Genomic DNA, 19,945 nt, shown 5'->3' with positions numbered 1-19,945 from the left:
GTTTGTCTTCTGTTTGGTTGTTCGGTTTTGTCTTCGGTTTGAGTTTCTACTGCTTCTAAGTCACTTGGGTTGGATTTTGTGTAGATGGGATGAGATGGGATGAAATGCCTTAGTAAATTGCAGACAATTTCACAGCTTCTGTGAAATTAGATATTCAATTATAGTATCTGCTGGCTTTCATTATTCAGAAAGATATCCAGAGCTTTTGTAACCATCCTTTTCTAAATAATTTAACTGATTTTAGGACTACTGTTGGCTGTGTGAAATTCCACCTAAGTGCTCATCCCTGGGACAGCTTCAGGTAAGCAGCTTGTGCTGTGATGTCTTGGTTCTTTGCCAGTGCCTTAGATATCTGTTTTCTGCCCTGTCACTGAGGCATGGTGACTTCAGTGCTCAAATACAGCCCTAAAATGATATATAGAGTTAGGCAGGAATCCTGAGAAATATAAGCCTGATTTAAAAGTGCCTCAGTAGTAGACTAGGTGGGGCATGGATATCGTTGAGCACCTGCTTGGCTCCCACTGCACTGCCTTTGGCTCTGGGTGAGATATCAGAATATCAACATGTCAGTAAAGAAAAATTACTGTGGTGGTATTTCTTTTTGTAAAGGAAAATGCAATCACTTCTTCATTTGACTTATTTCTAATTAGCTGGTGAAATCAGGTGAAATGAATGTATTGTGTTTTAGGCCCCCTATTCTGTTAACAGTGTGGAAGGTATGAGTCAAAAAGAAAAGGTAACACCAATAAAGTCTGCAAAGAGGATGATACACACTGATTACTCTGAGGACTCCCTGGTCACAGGATTTATATGCTCAGTCAGATCAGAGCTCTGCAGTCACTTGTGCTAGTAGCACCATCACGAGTGGCTTGGCCTGTGGGATGCAATTCTGCTGCAGTCCTTTGCAGTGCACAGCAGTGCTTGGGAAAGTCTGTGGAAGAGGCTTTAGTAGCCAGTGAAGCCCTGGTCAGCCTTCACCTGATGTTTATTTTTGGGTATTTTCTTGTTGGAATAAAATGTGTTTGGGAGTCTAGTGGCAGGAAATAGGGCTAAGGAGTCTGACAGAAAGACTGAAACATAGCAGAATTACTGCTCTTGTCTTTTCTTGTTTCTACATCTGTCCCAGGCCACTTGCAGATTGAGGGGATGGTTAGAACATCTGTGACCAGGTGGCTCACTGTTGTAGGACTCCAGCAAAGCTGAGTACAGGAAAAGCTAAAAAATACCAAGCAGGTATTTGCAGTTATGAAGTGAAAAACTGCATTTATTGATTAGTTTTAAAGTGAATCAATCCTAAAAAGAAGAGTACTCTTTTTATTATAACATTATTAAGACTTAAATTGGGCAAACTGCCATTATAGCAATTACTGTACTTTGGTGTACTTAAGGCTGCCTATGAGACCAGGTTGAGAGGTGAAACCATTTGTTATTTCCTCTACTACCCAAATATAAATTATATGTCCTGTAACATTTGGTAAAGCTAGATTTCAGAGAAATCAGAAGCTTAACTATTCATGTCTTATATTAACATCAATATTTCATGGTTAAGAAGAGGCATTTATGTGAGCCTGGTGAGATTTTTACACCTTCTTTACTTTGTGTTGTATTTAGGGAAAGACTTTAATTCTGGAAACAATCAATAGGCTGATGCATAGACTTAATTAATGTGAAGTTGTTCTGCTCAGCTGGAGCTTTTAAACAAGATGATGAGGCCATGCTGTGCTTGATCCTCGCCCTGGTGCAGATCCCTCTTGTGGCCATGGCGTGGGACATGGAGCTCTTGAGAGATGATGGGAAGTCTTGCTGTTAACTTGGTGGGATGCTGGAGCAGGTTCCATCGTGGGTGATGTCAACTCAGCACCTCCATTCTGAGGATTTTGTGCACACAGCTACAAATTATCTAGGTGCCCAGAGGGAAGCTTCATTGAAGTACAGGTCACAGAGCCCAGCAGTCTTACTGAGACTTACCTTGTTCATCTTTGGGCTCTAACCTTGGAGAGTCACAGGTTGTCACATTTGTTCCCATCTGACAAGTGAGATGGAGTTTGTTGTTCTGCCCATGTACAAAGATGCTCATACCCATCTCGGGCCCCCTGGGTAACCCTGAACTTGAGTGCCTCCTGTGAGAAGAGATTTAAATACCTGTAGTAGCCTGTATTCTTCTGCGGGTGAGCACCATAATCAAGTTTAGATAAAAGGAAAGAGGGTTTCAGAAAATCCAGGGGGAATAAAACCTGGTGATTTCTACAGGGGCAAGGTTCATGGAGGTAGTCAGAGAACTTTCACTGCAGGACTTGTTTTGGTGTTTGATCCCTGAAATGAGCATATGTTCCCTCTGGCAAGCCTTGGTCCTACCACAGTGACATGTTGAGGGGAGAGCTTGTGACACAAGAGGGAGATGAACCAAAACACTTGGTCTCTTCCACTGAAACACTCCAGCATTTCTATTACTGCATATATTTTCCTTTTTTTTGAGTTACCTTTCTTGTCTGCACTCTTCTCCCTGTTATATTAAGGAAAAAACCCACCAACTGATTTTGGGCTAATCAGATTATGATCAGGTTACAGCCATTCAAAAAAACAAAATAACGAACAACAAAATGAAACAAATCCTCTTTTTGAGATCTTCCCTTTGTGGCATGGTTCAGCTTTGATTCTGATGTTTTATTAGAGCAGCAGAGTTCACACTGCTGTAATCAGAGGCCAATTGCTATTTCAGTACAAAGCTTGATTCCCAAGAGGCTCATAACTTGTCTGTACAACAAGTAAATAGCTGTTGTCCTGCAAAACTGAGGTATTGTCTTAAAAGTATTCATGCCTTCTCCTTCCTTTTCCTCTCTGTTCACCCCACCCCTTCCTACCGCCAAGGCTTCCCCAATACCTTTGCTTAAATTCAAGCCCCCTTCAAGCAAGCTGTTGATGTTGGCAAAAAAAATGTACAAGAGGTCACCCCGGTCATGGGTCCTGCCTGCATTCCCACCACTCACAACTGCATCCAGACATGTCACACAAGCTATCATAGACAGAAAAAAACTTTTCTCTTAAAACCAGAAAGGCAACTCTAACCCTTTCCAACTCATACAAGGCTGTTCTAATGAGTCTCTTAGCTCCCTGTGAAACTTAGCTGCATGTCAGTGTTAAGGGGTTTTTACACTGTTCTTCATCTTATCTAGCTTTTCCCCTTCTTCAATGTGGTTGTCTTGCTGCTGAGTTTCAATAAAGTTACTATGTCTATCCTTACTCCTGCCTTGGTTAATGCTGACATGTTCTGTTTCCAGGTCAGATAATGCCAGAATTACAAAACAGGAGTATTGAGAGACTGCCAGCTATTCACGAGTCTTCACAGAAGTAAAAATGAAAGCTGTTTATTTCTATCTTTAGCGCACCTTTTATAGGGTTTTACAGGGTCTGCGGGCTAAGCAAGTTACTATTGGCTAATACACACAGGTTTACATTTTTTCTCCTGTACACAAGGATATTGTTTTGCCTTATTCTCTCTCCTGCAGGAAAGTTAAAAGGACTTTAGTCTTTAATATCATGACTTATTCCAGAGGCTGGTTTGTGCAGACAGGCCCTTACTAATATATCATGTCCACCTTCTGTTATTTTCTACACAGGAGAAATGAAGCTCTTGTGCTCTGCCTCCATGTGCTGTGGGAAGACTTGCTTGGAGCAGTATCTTTTCCTGCCTTTGGGAATAGGTGAGGGAACAAAGGGGAATACACACAACTGGAAATGTTTCTGCTGTTTCTGTTGTGTATAGCTGTCCTGTGCACATTTCACTTGGTTTTAAAAGCACCAGTGACATCTAAACAATTTATGGCAAGTGGAAAAAGCAATTCAAACTTGAATTGCTCTAGTGCTGATAATGGCTCCTATCTTTTTGGGCCTCTTGCTGCTGTAAGAGCTGAAGGCTCCTCAAAGGGTTGGAGAAGAACCTCCCAGTGTGCTTTGACTGACTTTTCAGTGATGCTCCTCAATGCTCTACATCATTAATGCTTATAACACTCTGCAGTGTCAGAAATGGCAATAAACATTAAACACAATCATTGGAATGTGCATATGAGCCTGTGCAGCCTGTGCCCTGGCTGCACACTTCACCTGTAAGTTTGGTTAGGTTAGGTGCTTCAAAAAAAAGAAAATATTTGTTCCATCAGTCTGCTTCTGAGTCAATTGAAATGTCTAATAAGTCAAATAATTTTTTAAAAAATTATGCTGCTGCCCCTGAGGTTATATTTTTATGCAATACTGACTGACTACAACAGTGCACTCTGGAGAACCTGCACGTTTTTGTCAATGTTCTATTCATTAGCTGCTACTGCTAACAATACTTTCTTCACATCTTTTTCTTGAGTCACTACACTCTATTATTTGAAATAGGGATTGATTCTTGATGTGTTCTTGCATCAATATCCAGTATCATTAGGCTTGAACTTAGCTGCAAGTCTTGGTCTGTGTTCCATTGATAGCACTAATTGATGTCAGTTTTAATTTTGTGAATCCCCAACTATTTGGATGTATTTATATATACAAATATAAAGAATGCCTGTCTAAAACATCATGTTACTGGTGTTTGTGGGAAGCACTGGGATCTCCTGTGAAGCATCTTAATTAGTTTTCCCTTTCATGTTGACATCCTAAATTCTAGGCTTGAGTTATGTACCAGATTTTTTCTCCCTTGTTTGTCAAAACAGAACAATTTCTTTGGAGCAGAACATAAAGCAAATACTAATTAAAACTGACAAGTCAAATTGATGTCACCTATTTTTAAGAGGAAGAAAAAACTGACTAAGAAAAATCTATTCTGCCCTTGTTGAAGCTGACTGAAACATGATTATTGAAATCTATGGGCACAGAATGAAGCTCCATGTTCTGCTTTTGCTGTTTCTTGAGACAGGATCAGCCATCCATGAGTCATGGGGCAGGACAGCAATCCCAACTCCCAGCTTGCTCTCAAAGCTGCTGTGCTGCACTTGCCGACATCTGGCTTGGTGGTCTCTGCTGGCAGATGGGCTTTGGCCAAATGTGATTCCAGAAGCTGATCTCTACAGATTGCAGATGTGAGTGTTGGCACTGGTAGTCATCAGCCCTTTCTCTCCGAAGTGCTCAAGAGATTGTTGAGAATGAGCTCCTTGGTTTGAGCCTGGCAATCTGTGTTGTGCAGGAGTGTGGCCCATGCCAGCATAAGGCAGAGTGGTGAAAGCAGCCTTATTCAGCTGCTGTTTGGCAGGGGGATAGGACAGGTGCTGCCTACAGAGAACTGGCTGTTGTCACAGATGACAGGAGCGTGGGAGCCCTCTTTGTGTAGCAGGGAATTTGGATGGCTGGTAATTACTTCTTTCCCTCCCTCCCTGGGAGACAGAAGATTTTACAGGCACCTAATTACCATCAAAACTTATGGAGTCTTTTGGTTTAGATCTGGTTTTCTTCCAACACGGAGCACTGCATCATTTCCAGTGCATCCTGGTGGTGTGCTGATAGTGTTCTGCTGCTGAATAGCCCAATAAGAAGTAAGTACCCACATTTATTTGGTGAGGTGCATCTTCTTGATGGTGAGATACATAGATGCTAAAAACAAAACTATTTCCTGTGTGGATAGACATCCACTAGGGTTCAATACAACCATAGTATATATAAAACTTTATAAAAATGGATATATATTAGATATATTCCCATCATATCTTAAAATTGTCTAAAATAACATTCATTGTATGATGATCAGTGCCTTGCATTCCCTCTCGGTCTGTATGCATCTGCTAACGACAGCTACTATTTATATATATTTTTTTTCCCCCATGTTTTGTGAAGATTCTTCCACTGCTCTCCAAAAGCCTGTGTTCTTTCTGATGGCTTTACTCTCTTAACCACCCCTGGGACCCATCAGTCTGTCAATGCAGTTTCAGTGCTCAGCAAGTTACTGAGTGCTGGAACTGTCATTAGGTCAGTGGGCTTTTTTCACGTTCTACTCCCATCCCTGTTTGCTTGGGGTAGTAAAGGCTATTATGAAAGAAAGCCATTGCCTTTTAGTTCCTTCAAATCAAATCCTGTTTTTTTCATTGGAATGGTGGAGTATTATCTAAGAAATACACATTTTTCATGTTTGGCTTTTTATGGTTTAAAAAAACCCACCACCTCTTCTTTCCTCCTGAATCCTTGTAGCTTATTGTGTTGGTTGAAATGGGTTGGCTGGCTGTAGCTTGAGAACAAATTTCAGACAAATATCTGAATATCTTTTAACTAAAATTTGTACTTCTTGTCAAACTTTTAGACTAGAACTCTTGTAAACAAGCTTTACAGAGCTGTTCTTGTTGAGAGCTGGCTCGGTACTATCTGCTGGCAGATGGGCTTTGGCCAACAAAACACGTGAGAGAGGCTCCATGACTCTCCAGGGAAGCAGACTGATGTAATCCATTTCCATGGATGACAATCCAAGGGCAATAAGGAGGCAATCTGCTGAAGGCAAATAATGGTTCCCATTTTTTTGATGTCTGGGCTTCTGTGGGATGAATGGAGTATCTGTATTTTTCAGATGAGAAATGAAGGCCAGATGCAGGGCTGGGCTGGTGCCAGTTGCAGTTTCTTGAGTTTAGGTCTGGAACATGAAATGAGCTGCAGTGAGGCATGTGGAAAATCAAATGTCTCAAATGACAAAGTGGTGATCAGTAACCTGAGTAGAGTGAGACCATGGGAAATACTGGGGACACTGTGATCTGAAATCCTCTTTGTGGAAAGCAACCATCCATTCCAGAGCTGCAGGGAATGTCTCTGCCTGGGACATGAGGCCTGTCTGGCTGTGCAGCAGGCACCATAGCTGCCACCCAGCCCAGATCTAGCAGTCACTGCTCTTCCTACCACCTTAGCTACCTGAGTGAGACACTGTCAGGGCTGTGGAAAAGCAGATGTGAATTACCTGATGTCAGCCAGCATGAATCCACATCTTGCCTCTTGAGATGCAGCAGTGAAATTCAGGAAGAGGTAGGTAGGTATTTAACACCTCCTCCTTTAGAGGATGGCAATGATGCTGCAACTGAGCTTCATGGGGTAAGGTATGGTGGTAAGAGGCACTGGGGAACAAAAGGTAGAGCAAATGGCTCTGAGATCTATATATAGATATCCATGAGCAGATTGATGGGTCTGTAAGGACCTTCCCAATGGTTTATGTTCATAACAGACAAACTGCCCCAGCAGCACCAGGAGAATGGAATACTGAGCACAAAGCTAAGGAGAAAAAAAAATCTACTGCAAATGTAGTCTTTGTGACCTTTAGGGAGCTGATTTGCTCCTAAGTGAAGCCCTATGTGACTTGAACCCATCTCCAGGGAATCACTGTAGTAGAAGTGTACCAGACTTGATGCCACTGATCACCAAAGGATTGGTGACATCAGCTGTAATAGCTGGTAAAGACCTGATCCTTATTTACTGAAATAAGGCAACACTGCAGCCATGCTTTTGTTTTTGAAATAGGTGAGCACAGAGATGTGGGAGTTGTCTGGGTATTTCCAACTTCCCATCCATATTTTCCCAGTTTCAACTATGAGAAGTAAAAGCTTTTCACTGTTTGGTAGCAGCTACCAGTGTGATGTGAGCCAGTATTACTCTAACAATTAATATCACATTAAAACCAACAGGCAGTTTTAAGTAAGAGTGAAATCTCAGGTGAAAGTTATTGTGACAAAAGCTTCATCCTTTCAGCACCATCTGGGTGGGGGCTGCGTAGAGGCTGGATGCCCACACATGACACAGGGCTGCACTCTGGCCTGACCAAGCAAGTGATGAGTGGAGCTGTTGGCAAGGAGAGTCATAGGATTGATGGAGGGAGATGCTGCTGTGTCAGAGGCAGGGCAGGCTGGGCTCTGGCTGCTTTCCCCACAAGTCCCTTCTCACTGCCTCCAGCCCAACCATGGCCTATGGGAGCTGAATACTTCTGCACCACAAACATGTAATGGGAAGCCTGGACGTTATTACAGCAACAGCTTGGCCGCTGCAGATAGCTGTGAGCCCACAGCTCTCCCCAGGGCTGTGGCATTTTCTGGAGAATAACTGAGTTAATCACTTGGCAGGAGAGGGGAGGTCTAGTACAAAGAGGGCTTCATGACAGAGCGTAGCCTGCCATGGTCCAGATGCCTTTAACTCCCCAAGTGCTAGATCTAGTGCTTGTTTTATCCCGAGACTTCTTTTTTCCAGTCTCTTAGCCGATTGTAGTGCAATCCAGTTGATAAGTCACACTGGGATTCAGATACATATGTCTGAAGCAGCACTTACTGAGTGCTTTATTCTGAATGAGTCCTGGTAAGCAGCCCATGTGCTGTAAATTGGCCAGCTAGCAGCATGCTCAGTGTGTGTAAGCTGGCTAGTTTAAGCCTCAACAAAAGCAACTGGAAGATGTTCCTAAGACATATATAGCAGAAACTGTCCTTTTCCCATGAAATTGCAGATAAGAACATTATATTTTGGCTCAATTTCCTAAAATACAAAATCATGAAATGTTGTCACTGCTGATCTCAAGATCAATTTTGAGTAGCTCAGCCCACCTACTGTCAGCCCTCCATTTATGCCAAAGTAGTACCAGCACCTTGGTAAAAATCTCGGTTTATGACTGCGTGAACCAGGGAATCCATTTACCAGATGCAGAAAAGATCTGTTCCAACATCTGTGCAGCATGCCACTCACACAAAGCAGATAGAAAGCACATAGCTTATATAACTGCACTGGGTAAAGTACAGTTAAATTGCCAAAATATACGTCCAGCTTTGCACTTCATGCAATTTTTCAAGGTTAATATTTCTGCTGTTTTTGTATTTGATTGCTAGAGGTAGTGAAGCAAAGATTGACAAGGATTATTAAAACATAAAATATTGCAGATTTATATAATTTGCAAGTAATACTGGAGATATGAGACTACTGAAATGTTGTTTTTTAAAATCATTTCATAACCAGCTTTGCACATGTAGCCCTACTAATAGACAAGATACTAAAAATTTTGTACAGTATCTCATCTTCTTAGAGGTGGGGGGAGGTGTAGTTGCACTGTGGATTGGATGCTGTTATTTTCTAACTAATGTTCAATTACGAATTTTCTGATTCTCTCTTAAAACTGACTTCTGCTTTTCTTGCTCTCTGGTGTTTTACCTGGCAGAAACCTCCAGCTTTCTCTCCTTAACAGTTCAGAGTAGAATACTGTTAATAATGACACCAGGGATATATCTTGCTGAAGACAGATACTGAAAATTCAAAACTTTAAGACACAAGTAGAAACCAGCAATATTTGAATCTAAATTCTGGCATTAGTTTAGATTATGGCTTTATTGCTGATAATCTCTCAGCGTTGTCAAATGGGGAGTCCCTGAGGGTAGTTTTACTTTTGCTCAAGATGAAGTAAGGGACCGATTTGTCTGGAAATGGACAGCTTAAACATTAATACTGATTCCTACAGTGGTTTTTCAAGTGAGAGGCATTTAATATCTTAGTTTTTCTCATGTGTACAAGTGCTACACAGGTGAAATCCAGCTTTCATCTGCTAAACTGAAAAAGCTTCTTTAGCAATCAGTATTGGCAGTTGCTGAGGTCCTCAGTGAGCTACAGCAGAGGTGGTTATTGTCTAAGGAACAGTACTTTGGAGCTGTTCAGAACTTGGGAGCTCCTTCTATGAGGTTCCCTGGCCAGCTGAGAAATCCTGATGACTTAACCTTAGTATAGTTTTTGAAGACTTCTGGACCAGGATCAAGGATGGGTGTTGTTTTGCCCTCAAAATGCCTGAATTATGTCAATGACTTGGATTTAGTTGAAAACTTTGGAAGGAAATAGAACAAAGGATAAAGCAGATGAAAAATAAAGATATGGCTCAGGGTCAGTGAGATGTAGAAATAATCAACATAATGTTTTTGAGATTACTATTAATGCCAGAAAATTGTGTCTAAATGAAGCCTACATTGACCCATGATACTTAACCCCTGAATCACTCAGTAAATCAGGACATTGTTAGCTGATGTGCTGCACAGTGAGGTCAGGGATACATGACTTAGAAGGGAAGGCTTAAAGACAGCCTCATGCCCAAGTTGGGCTCAGCAGAGAAGGATAATGCCCTAGTGATTCGAAAATGAGGTTAATGTAAATCTACAGTCTCATATTTTGTGGTTCTATCTGTTTTATTTTTTTCCCTTGGCTGTTCTATGAGGAATTTAAACATCAGCAAGTGGCTTATATTATGGAAATTTGCAGCACAGACAGACATTTCTTTTGTATGGGTCAGTATTGTCATTTCAGCCAGCTCTGCATTTGAATGTCACAAACATTAGAACCTTTCTTCACTACCTGGAATTTGCAGCATCTCTGCAGAGTACACATGAGCTGCGCCTCAGAGAGAGTTTGTTTAGACTAAACTCTTCTAAAACAATAAAAGGAGTAGAACTTACGACATGAATGCCTTGTTTACATCCACTGCATGTTTGCAGTTAAGGGTCAGACTTGGAAGGAATCGCTTGACTGGGTTAATCATCTTTTAGTCACAGTTCAAAATTCTGGACAAACTTTCTGCAAATTAATTCCCTGTAGTTTCTCCACCACAAGGGGCTGGAAGCTTAGAGTGGCCTGGTCTGCCAGTCTGTTCCTTAAAAATTATCAAAGACATACAATCAAACCCTTGATTCAATTTCCTCCCATTTGGCTCTACTGGTTCTATCCCTAGGCTCAACCAGGGACCAGCAGTGATGGATATGGAGATTAGTGGTGATCAATCTAATTTACTGGTTGGCATATTTCCAGTGAACTCAAATGGACTGTAGGTAATCTAGTTTTCAACTATATTTGTCTTGTGAGTGCAAGTTAAAATTTGCTTTATATCCTTCTTACCAGATGGCCTTACAGCTAAGAGTATCAGAGTAGGAGGAAGGAGATCTGGCTCTAGTTTGTGGCTTTTCTACAACTTTTCAATGGCATGACTCTGTGAAGAATTCTCCCTAACACAGTGACTGAAGACCATTTCTTTATTATTATCTTTTTTTTTTTTTTTTTAATTAGAAGAGCACACACAGTTACAGCAGCTCAACTTGCATGAAGTCATATTCACAGAAGGGCTTGGACTGGATTGTCACTGCCATGGGCAGGGACACCTTCGCCCTAGACCACATTGATCAAAGCCTCCTCCAATTTGACATGGAACACTTTTAGGAATGGGGCATCCAGAGCTTCTCTGGACAACCTGTGCCAGTGCCTCAACACCCTTATAGGGAAGATTTTCTTCCCAATATCTAGTCTGAGTCTTCCCTCTGTCAATTTGAAGTCATTTCCCCCTGTACTGTCACTCCTTGCTCTTGTCCAAAGTCCTTCTCCAGCTCTTTTGTAGCCCCTTTAGGTACTGGAAGTTGCTCAAAGGTGTCCCTGGAGCCTTTTATTCTAAGATGTGTGGCACCACTGCACATGTGCAGCACAGGGTGTCCCTCTAGTTGTAAGGGAGTTCACACTTTCTTTTGCACTTGATTCTGCATCAGATAAGTTTTCTTGTAGTGCTAGTAGGTGATATTTTTTACTATTTTATTATTATTCCTATATTATTTTCTTATTACATATATTCTCAGATAAACCTAAAATTAACCTAGATCATCTCTAATGATCAGGATGCTACCAAGTTCTGTACCTCACTGACTGTGTAATAGACCACACAAAAGTAATTAAATGAAAATAGCAGTGAAAGCTTGTACAGCTGAGGAAATGCTGATGTGTGTCAATAGTAGAGGTGAACATATGCAGATTTTCTTGCCCTTCTTTTTTCACTGCTGCTGTTTCTGTATTTCCAAAGGCAAACCACCAGAAATGAGGCACGAAAGGATGTTTCACTTAAATTTTTATCTTTTCCCCCCAAGCTTTCATGTGGATCTCCAAATTAAGTCTCTAGAATGTATAAATTAAATTTATAAAAAAAATTTCCCTGACAAAATTATGCTAATTTAGATTCTTTGAGTTTTAGGACTCACTTGAATGGGGAAACCCAGGTGCGTTCATTACTTTTTTGAAAACCCCTTTTACTCTTCAGAAGGAAGTATGTTCAGTAATTGTTTGATGCAAAAATATTCCTACTTTTCCCTTATTTGAGTTTATCTTTCCCATTTGCAAAATTCCAGAGCTGTAAACTCCTCTCTCACTTGAATGCATAATTTGTGGAATATATGGAAGGGCAGAGAGGGGAGAGGAGCATTCCAAGGTCGGTGGGGGACACACAGGCTTGAGGTGGAGTGTGGTACAATACCCTCAGGGTGCAGGTGAGCCCAGGGAATGGCAGAAGCTAGGAAAAGCAGCAAAATTGAAAATAGTCAAGATATCAGGAGACTTCCCAGACATGGAAGGGTTGGCTGCATGTTTGGTGGCTTGGGCTGCAAGTCCCTTCCCCTAGTAGGTGCTGGCATGTTCAGGTTGCCCAGAGAGGTGGTAGATGCCCCATCCCTATAAACATTCAAGGCTGGGTTGGACAAGGCTCTGAACAACCTGATCTAGTTGAAGATGTCCTGCTTATGGCAGTGAGATTGAACCAGATGACCTTTAAAGATCCCTTTCAATACAAATAATTCTGTGATTCTGTGGTGCTATGAGTTAGCTCAGTGGAGGGAGGACTAAATCCTGGAGATGCCAGTAAGGTCACCTCTGAAGCCAGTTCTTCCTGAGGCCTTGTGAAACTTTGTGTCTGGCTTTCCAAAACTGCCAGATGGGAATGAGAACCATGAGAGGCTCTTCAATTCCTTGGTTTAGCAAGCCCCTGTCAAGGATGAGTATACCACTCCCATGCATCTATAAAGGTGTTAATGTGGGGCTTGGCTCCATCTGTTAGCAGATGCCTGCATGTGTGTAAGTACTTGGAAGGAATAATCTCCTTTTAATGCTGAAAATGGAATTCTATTGGAAACAAAAGTTGTCATGGAAGTTACTCTTCCTCAGTGCAGTTTCACTCATTCCTCTGCTCTGTGACTTAAGCAGTGAGTCACGCAGCTCCCATGTAGTTCAAGCAGGAGAGCCTACGTGATGACATCTGATTATTGTTTTGTTGAAACTTTTTTCTCCTTCTGTTTTTCAGCAAGCAAAACGAAGGGTTTATTTTGGTGCAGGGAAGATGGGTCAAGCATGAGGGTGGGGGGAGCGGGCTTGTTTGCCTTCTAACATTTTTCACTGTACAGAAAATACTGTCTTTTCCTGGCAGATGCTTCATGTCATCCTGGGTTTTTTTCAAAAAATCACTCATGATCAACAAAACATTGAGCTTCAGCAGTTTCTTTTTGGAAGGAAGTTCTATCAGACAGGAGAAATATGGATTCATTAACTTCTTTGGAGCCTGATGTGCTGGTCTTGCATTAATTGATTTGTGGTGAGGAGGGAAAAAGCCACAGAAGTGATTCTCTGTGAAGAGCTGCTACAGACTTCCTCTGCGCCTGGCAAAATCAGTCTCTGGGTATCTCTGAAGACAGGCATACTGCTAAGCCAATTAGAAAAGCTGGAAATGCCTCTATGATAACATCTTAAAGAACAAAAAAACCCATGGGAAGCTCTTTTGCTCCCTGCTCTCTAAAGAGGTGTTGGGAAGGCTGGTGGGGCTCCCTTCCCAGAGGTGGCCACTGGACTTTGTTCTGGTGCAGCCACTGGGCCATGTTGCTGGGGACCATCCTAGCGCTGCAAGCAGCCATGCAGCTGGGATGGTGCCACAAGGCCGCAGCTCTCTGCATGGCTCACAATGGACTTTATTTACTCAGCTGTTTTTAGCCAGCCATGCTGCAGACAGAAAGGCAAAAGATGCAGCAGCAACTTTTTTTTTGCCAGCATCCCACATGAGGAAAAGGCCCAGAAGGGAGCAGGCAGCCAGCGGAGCTTGCACAGTGCTGGCAGAGACCACGTATCCAACAGAGAGAGAAGCATGGCAAGCAATTCCCTGATGGCGGAGCATGGACAACATCAACCTTTCAGTGCTGCAGAACTCTATAGAAACCACTTCAATTGATAGACCTTGACAACAAATGAACCTACGAACACTGATTCTCTTCTGAGTCACAGAAAAGGAAAAGATGAAGACACACAGACAACATTGCAGCACTCAGGTCAGTGCAAAAGAAGGAGTGGGAGGAGGAGGAGGTGCTCTGGGCCTCAAAGGTGAAATTCTCCTGCAAGCCGTGGTGAGGACAATAATACAGCAAACTTTCCCTGTAATTCATGAAGTGCATGGAGAGGATGCAGCATTCTCCACAGCCCATGAGAAAAGGGCACTCATGCTGGAGCATGTGGATGCTGATAAGCTGTGATCTGATGTGGGGCTTGAACAGAGAAAGAGAAAACTCTTGCTTTCAAAGACAGAGGAAGAAGATCCTTGCTTTTATACTAGAACAGCTCATCCTTAAAACCTGCACCCCATAAATTAAATGGTCCACTGTCATGGTTTTAAAGCATTGGCTAAAAAATCACTAGAAAACTTCCTCATTTTTTGCTGTGAGATATGGATTAGAAGAAGGGCAAAACAGGCTTAAAACTTAAAAAGAATAAAGAAAGTTTGTTAACAAAACTACAAGAATAAGAAACCAGAATAAAACCTCCAGAAACCCTTTTTTCCCCACCACCCAACCACTCCCTTGTTTACATGACAACATAGAGACAAAAAATCCTGGTGGTTAACACAGTCCCAACTTTGCTATAGTCTTTTCATCAGTCTTTGTAGAGAAAAAGAAGTTCTCTTTTGTCAATCTATGGAGTTTTTCACAAGAAAACTGCTATTATTACTTTATCCCCCGCCTCTCTGCTACCACTGTCCACCCCGCAGCGGCCAGGGAGGCTGGGGAGGTAGTTTAGCTTGCCAGAGGAGACCCTAAAAACGAGGCTCTTTCCCTTTTCTGAGATGGCAGTTGCAGCTTTATTTCTTGGGATCTTTCAGAGTGAAGTTGCAGGAGGGAAAGAGGAAGAGGTATTGATAAGCACCCCTTTTTTAAGGCAGGGGAAAGGGGTGTGGGGAATTTACACAACCAATAAGGGGAACTGGGGAGAATAAGATAAGGGAAAGAACTTACAAGTCTACATTTTCGGGGGTACATTCTTTGGGTCATACCATTTTTCCTAACATCATTACAACAGAAAACCATTTTCTCATGGCGTTCTGTTTTCCTGATGCCAGCCACCTGGAAAATTGTGCCATCAGTCCTTTCCTCCTATTTCACACCACTCTGAGGTGTGCTCTTGGGTCATGAGTCAAGAGTTATTCAAAGGCAAAAATTATCTTCATCTGTCTCTGTGATCATCTCTGGAAACAGAATTTTTCTCTGTCTCTTAAGGGTCACAAATCTTCAACAACTCTCACTTCTTTTTCCTTTTCCAGCATCTCATAAGATCACAACTACTTCACCATTTGTTTAGATCCACACTTCTAAATACTCCACTCCCCCCAAAATACATTGACATGAATTAAAGGAGTTGTTTTCAGAATACTATTGTCCATCTCCATAGTTTTAGCAAAATAATATTTCAGCTTATTAAAGCATCTCCTTATTTCTCTCCCCCATCTGAAGCTTAATTCCTTTCTTCACTGTATTTGATAGTTTATGTTGTCTCTTTACATGTTGATCACTCTCTCTCTTCCCCTCTCTCTGGAAAAAAGGATTAATCTGCAAGTCTCATCTGGGTAGAAAAAGGGTTAAAATCTTGCCCAGGCTATGTGGATAGTCCCGTAATCTCTGTCGGAGCAGTGGCTGGGGTTGTCTGCAATGGAAGATTTTTTTCCATGGCTGCTCTGGGGGAGTGTGGCCACTATCTCAGCACACCGCAGGCCAATAGCTTTCCCTCCCCTTACTCAGCAGTCTCTGGTGAAACTCAGCAGCGGCAGAGACTGCAGCCGAGCGAGGGACCAGCCTGGCCCGGCAGGCCCTCTGTACAAGGCTTAGCAAGTCCTCCGAGAAGGGGCTCCTGTGACTTCACAGCCTCCATCCTCTCCGGGACCTGCAGAACTTCAGCCAGTCCTGTTCCCCCAGCAGCCTTGTCCGGCCTGGGGGAAGGAGGCTGAACTGGACCCCTGTTACCTCTTCAAAGCCGGAAACCAAAGAGACAAAGAAATTCCCGGGCTTAGGTCTTAAGGTGGTGTTCACAAGTTGATCTCACTTTTCAATGGTCAAAACTACTATCTATTCTCAGAAATGGACAGTTATTGGCTAGGAGAAAAACTCCCATCAGCCTCTAGCAGCTTTAACTTCCTTAGGTGTTTCTCTTTGTTTCTTAAATGCCAATCCATCACACCCACAAAAAGCAGTTGTGGGAAGACTGTAAGCCATAGGAGGGATTTTCATGTTGCAGCAGGTTTTGGAAGGACTGTTAATTGTGAAAATTAAAACCATCTTGGAGAAGTTCACAGATAACTGTTTCCTGTAGGAAAGACCCCATGGCATAGCAAAAGAGACTCCTCTCCCTAAGCGAACTGAAGATCTTAAGAAGTGGCAAACTGACTACAAATCCTGTATTTTTTCTGCCTGCACTGTCAGTGGGAAGAAAAGAAGGGCTGGAGTGGGGGGAAAGGTGTTCTAAAGGTTTATTTTAGTTCTCATTATCCTCTTCTAATTTTTTTAATACATTATTTTCTTTATACCTTTTAAAGGTTTGAGCCTGTTTTGCCCTTAAAGTGTTTTCTCCTAATCTTTATCTCACCCCATGCATTTTCTTTCCCCCTCCTCTGCTTAACTATAACAGAGGATAATGAGTAAATTATTGTCATAGGTACACTGGTGTTTGGCGAGCGTCAACCCATCACACCTGGTTATACTCAGCTGTGCTTAGTCCAGTAGCTATGCATGAACTATCATGTTGAAGTTAGTGAAAATCCATATTCTGTCATACAGCAAGGAGTGTTAAAATGAGAAACAATCAAAGATTTCATCCTGGTTTTTATTTTTTGTACAGTCATAGAATAGGTAAAGTTGAGAATAGCCTCTAACATCACCAAGTCCAACCATTAACCCAGTGCTGCTGTATTCCCCACTGAATCATGTCCCCAAGTGCCATTTTCTAAACTGACTGCTTGCATAAACAAAAAAAACCCAAATTCACAGCTTTTGTTGAGGGAGTATTGTGTAATATCGAACTATAACTTCTAATAAGTAGTTTATTGCAATTTAAGGTAGATCTCATGGTAGATTTATTTTAAAGCAGGTCTAGTTTGCTTTAGCTCACACAGATGAAACTACAGAAGCAAATTATCAAGGCCTTCCAGCCCCATGTTTCAGGGCAGGGGGTTTTCAGCCACTGGGATGTAAGACAGAGGCTGCAGAGTGGCATGTTCTCAAGGAGGAGCTGGCACAAGCTCTCTGTGCAGGTATGTGGGAGATCAGCTTTGCCTACCCAAACTTTCCAGGTTGTAGGATGTATTTGTAGGAAAGCCTCCTCTTTTCCTCCAGACTCTGATGATGTCTTGTGGAGGATAGCCATGCTTCCAGGCATGGCTGTTGTACTCATCCAAAAGCATCCTCTTGGTCAGTGTGGATGAAGGCTTCGGTACAGGCTACCCTCCATTTCTGACATATTCTATTATCTTTCCCAAAGTAACAGTTAAATGTCACCCTGAAAATTAAGCTTTCTGATAATGTTTTCATAGTTGTAGTTACTTTCCCATGAGACTCTGGTAAACATAAGCTGTTTATCACATTCCTTCTGAGAAACATTTTTTGATGGACATTTTGCATGACCAGTGTGATTGGGAAGATGGTGATTTAGTTATCCAATCCCTGGTCGTTGTCAAGAAACTATAAATACTGGAGTCAGAAAATAAAGTCTCTCTTTCCTGCCATGCCAGTGAGACATGTCAGTGTGAATCATTCCCTGTCTTTTAGTGACAGTTAAAACACATGGTAATGGCACTGGATTTTATATATAAATATATATATATATTATATAAAATATAAATAATATAAATATTATATATATATAAAATATTATATAAAATATATATAAATATACATTTATATAAACATATATTTATATAAATACATATGGATTTTCCTCAAGCTCACCTAGATGACAATTTGCTTTCAGGTGTTTTGTACATTTTACCTTGTTCTTAATATCCACTTTATGCAATCCATCACTTATAAAGAAAAACATAATATATTAATTATTCTGCTGTTTTGGGGGTTCAGAGCCAGACTTTCCTCCTGACCAAAAGGTGCAGTGCCCATAGTTACATTTGTGCTGGGGCATTTTGTCTGTCAGCAGAGGATACTGCTGAGCATGCTGCTAATTGCTCCTGGTTCAGCATCTGAGACTGGTATGTGTAGCATTGAGGAAAAAAGGTAATCCATATGTGTCTGAACTGTGTGACTTAAATGAACTTTGCACAGAGGAGTCTGACAGTCATGCTCATGAAAGCTTGTGTTTGGGTTTTAGGCATGCATGATTTAGAGACAGCTTTGTATGTGTATGAGATTTGCAGGGCTCAGGGTGTTCTCCTGATATTATGGTCATTAAGGTCCTATGAGATTCTGGGATAAACTGTGCTCTTGGGACATTACTGACCCCCTAGACACAGCCTGGTGGCCATGGTGGCCATGTTCAGATCGTGCTCTGGTAGGAAAACCTGCTCTTCTTATTACAGTTGACTCCTTGGATGATGTAGAGTGTGGGCTGTCATTCTAATTAGGAACGGTGAAAAGAAAGACATAGGCTCTCAAGGGAGTCAGAACAGGAGAATTTCTTAGTTTATTGCTTCAGGCCTGTTTTATAGACAGATACGTGGAAAGTACAGAAAGGAAACTCTTATTGGTTAGTTAACTGCTACATCACCATCATTGGTCAGTGGTGTACACCACCTCCTGACTTTCTCCTGCAAGGAAAACAAGAGGACAGACAAACAGCACCTGGCAGTTGTTTTCTGTCTCTAAGAATTGTTTTGAATTCCTCCTTAAAACTTCTCAGGCTACTTTCTCAGGCTGAACTGAACTCCGCGGCCTGCAATAATCACAGGCACTCTGGTTCAGATTTAGCATCCATAGTGGGCTACACACAAGGAGCTTCTAGTGGTGAGTCCCACAATAGAGCTGCTGCTGCTGGATCTTGTGCTCCCAAACCACTTTTCAGCAATTGGCACTGGAGGAGGATGAGCTTGGGCTTTTTTCACCTGAAAGAATGGTATCTCCTTGCTACTGATGCAATCTGTCTCCTATGTTTTCATGAATGAGAGTAGCTATGAAAAATGTTTATTTACACGCCACTGGTTTGGAGGCACTTGATGTTTTAATTAACTTTGAGGGGTTATGGTCAGAATAGTTTACACAGTTATTCCCCATCTGATTGAACCACTCTGGAGTCAGAGCACATTTACCCTAATGCCTTTAGGATACATGAGTGAGTTTGCATTACCAATGTGCATAAAATGAATGTTTCTATTACCCCATAATCATTATCATCACCATTTTACTCCTTGCTAGAGAAGTGACAGTGTGGCTGTCACTTAGTTCTGATTGTGCAAGATGGCAGGAGTAATTGAGGTGTTACATGTGAGGGGCAGGCTGTGGCTCCCTTATACTACTGCTGCTGGCAATCTGTGACTACAGTGCTATTTGCATTTGTCTATTAAAAAAAAAAAAAAAAAAAAATGCTGCTAGAAAGCAATCTTCCCTGAGACCGCATTTTCCTAGCACTCTGGGCTTAGGAGTTCACAGTTCAGCTCTGGCAGGATGTGAGTCTCTAGGATGCCACCCACACCATGGATTTAGGAGTATTATTCTGCTGATTTCTGTTCTAGAAAGGAAAATACTACAGGTAGGAAAATATCTTAGTCCATACAGTTAGTATGTAAGTTTTCTTACCTCACCATGGTGAAAACCTCTCCCAGGCTGGTTTTCTTGGACAGGAGCTCTGCGCCGTTTCCACGCTCATATCCCTTACCCTGTGAGATGTCTGGTAGCTTTTACCTGAAACAATTGTATCCTAAATGTTTCATGATACATTC

At 41.9% G+C, this 19,945-nt stretch overlaps 1 protein-coding gene across 5 annotated transcripts in view; it reads left to right on the top strand.

Annotated features, from left to right (window-relative positions):
• GPR50 (G protein-coupled receptor 50) overlaps window positions 1-13,347 on the top strand; it is a 67,185-nt gene extending 53,838 nt beyond the window's left edge. For 3 of the 5 annotated variants that reach the window (XM_014260939.2, XM_088062793.1, XM_088062788.1), the window contains 2 exons: window positions 245-301; window positions 3,618-3,659. The gene's annotated coding sequence lies outside the window, so the exon portion shown is untranslated. Of the gene's footprint in view, window positions 1-244; window positions 302-3,617; window positions 3,703-13,183 lie in introns of those variants that run through there. The other 2 variants (XM_088062791.1, XM_088062792.1) reach the window with 2 other exon arrangements.
• The last annotated feature ends 6,598 nt before the right edge of the window (window positions 13,348-19,945 follow it).

Source organism: Pseudopodoces humilis, chromosome 15, assembly GCF_049639895.1.
Source record: "Pseudopodoces humilis isolate 2021_Gansu_Grassland_sample_001 chromosome 15, ASM4963989v1, whole genome shotgun sequence".
Lineage (NCBI taxonomy): Eukaryota > Metazoa > Chordata > Aves > Passeriformes > Paridae > Pseudopodoces > Pseudopodoces humilis.
The sequence above is the reverse complement of the archived record's forward strand: the minus strand, read 5'-3'. Positions and strand labels throughout refer to the sequence as shown.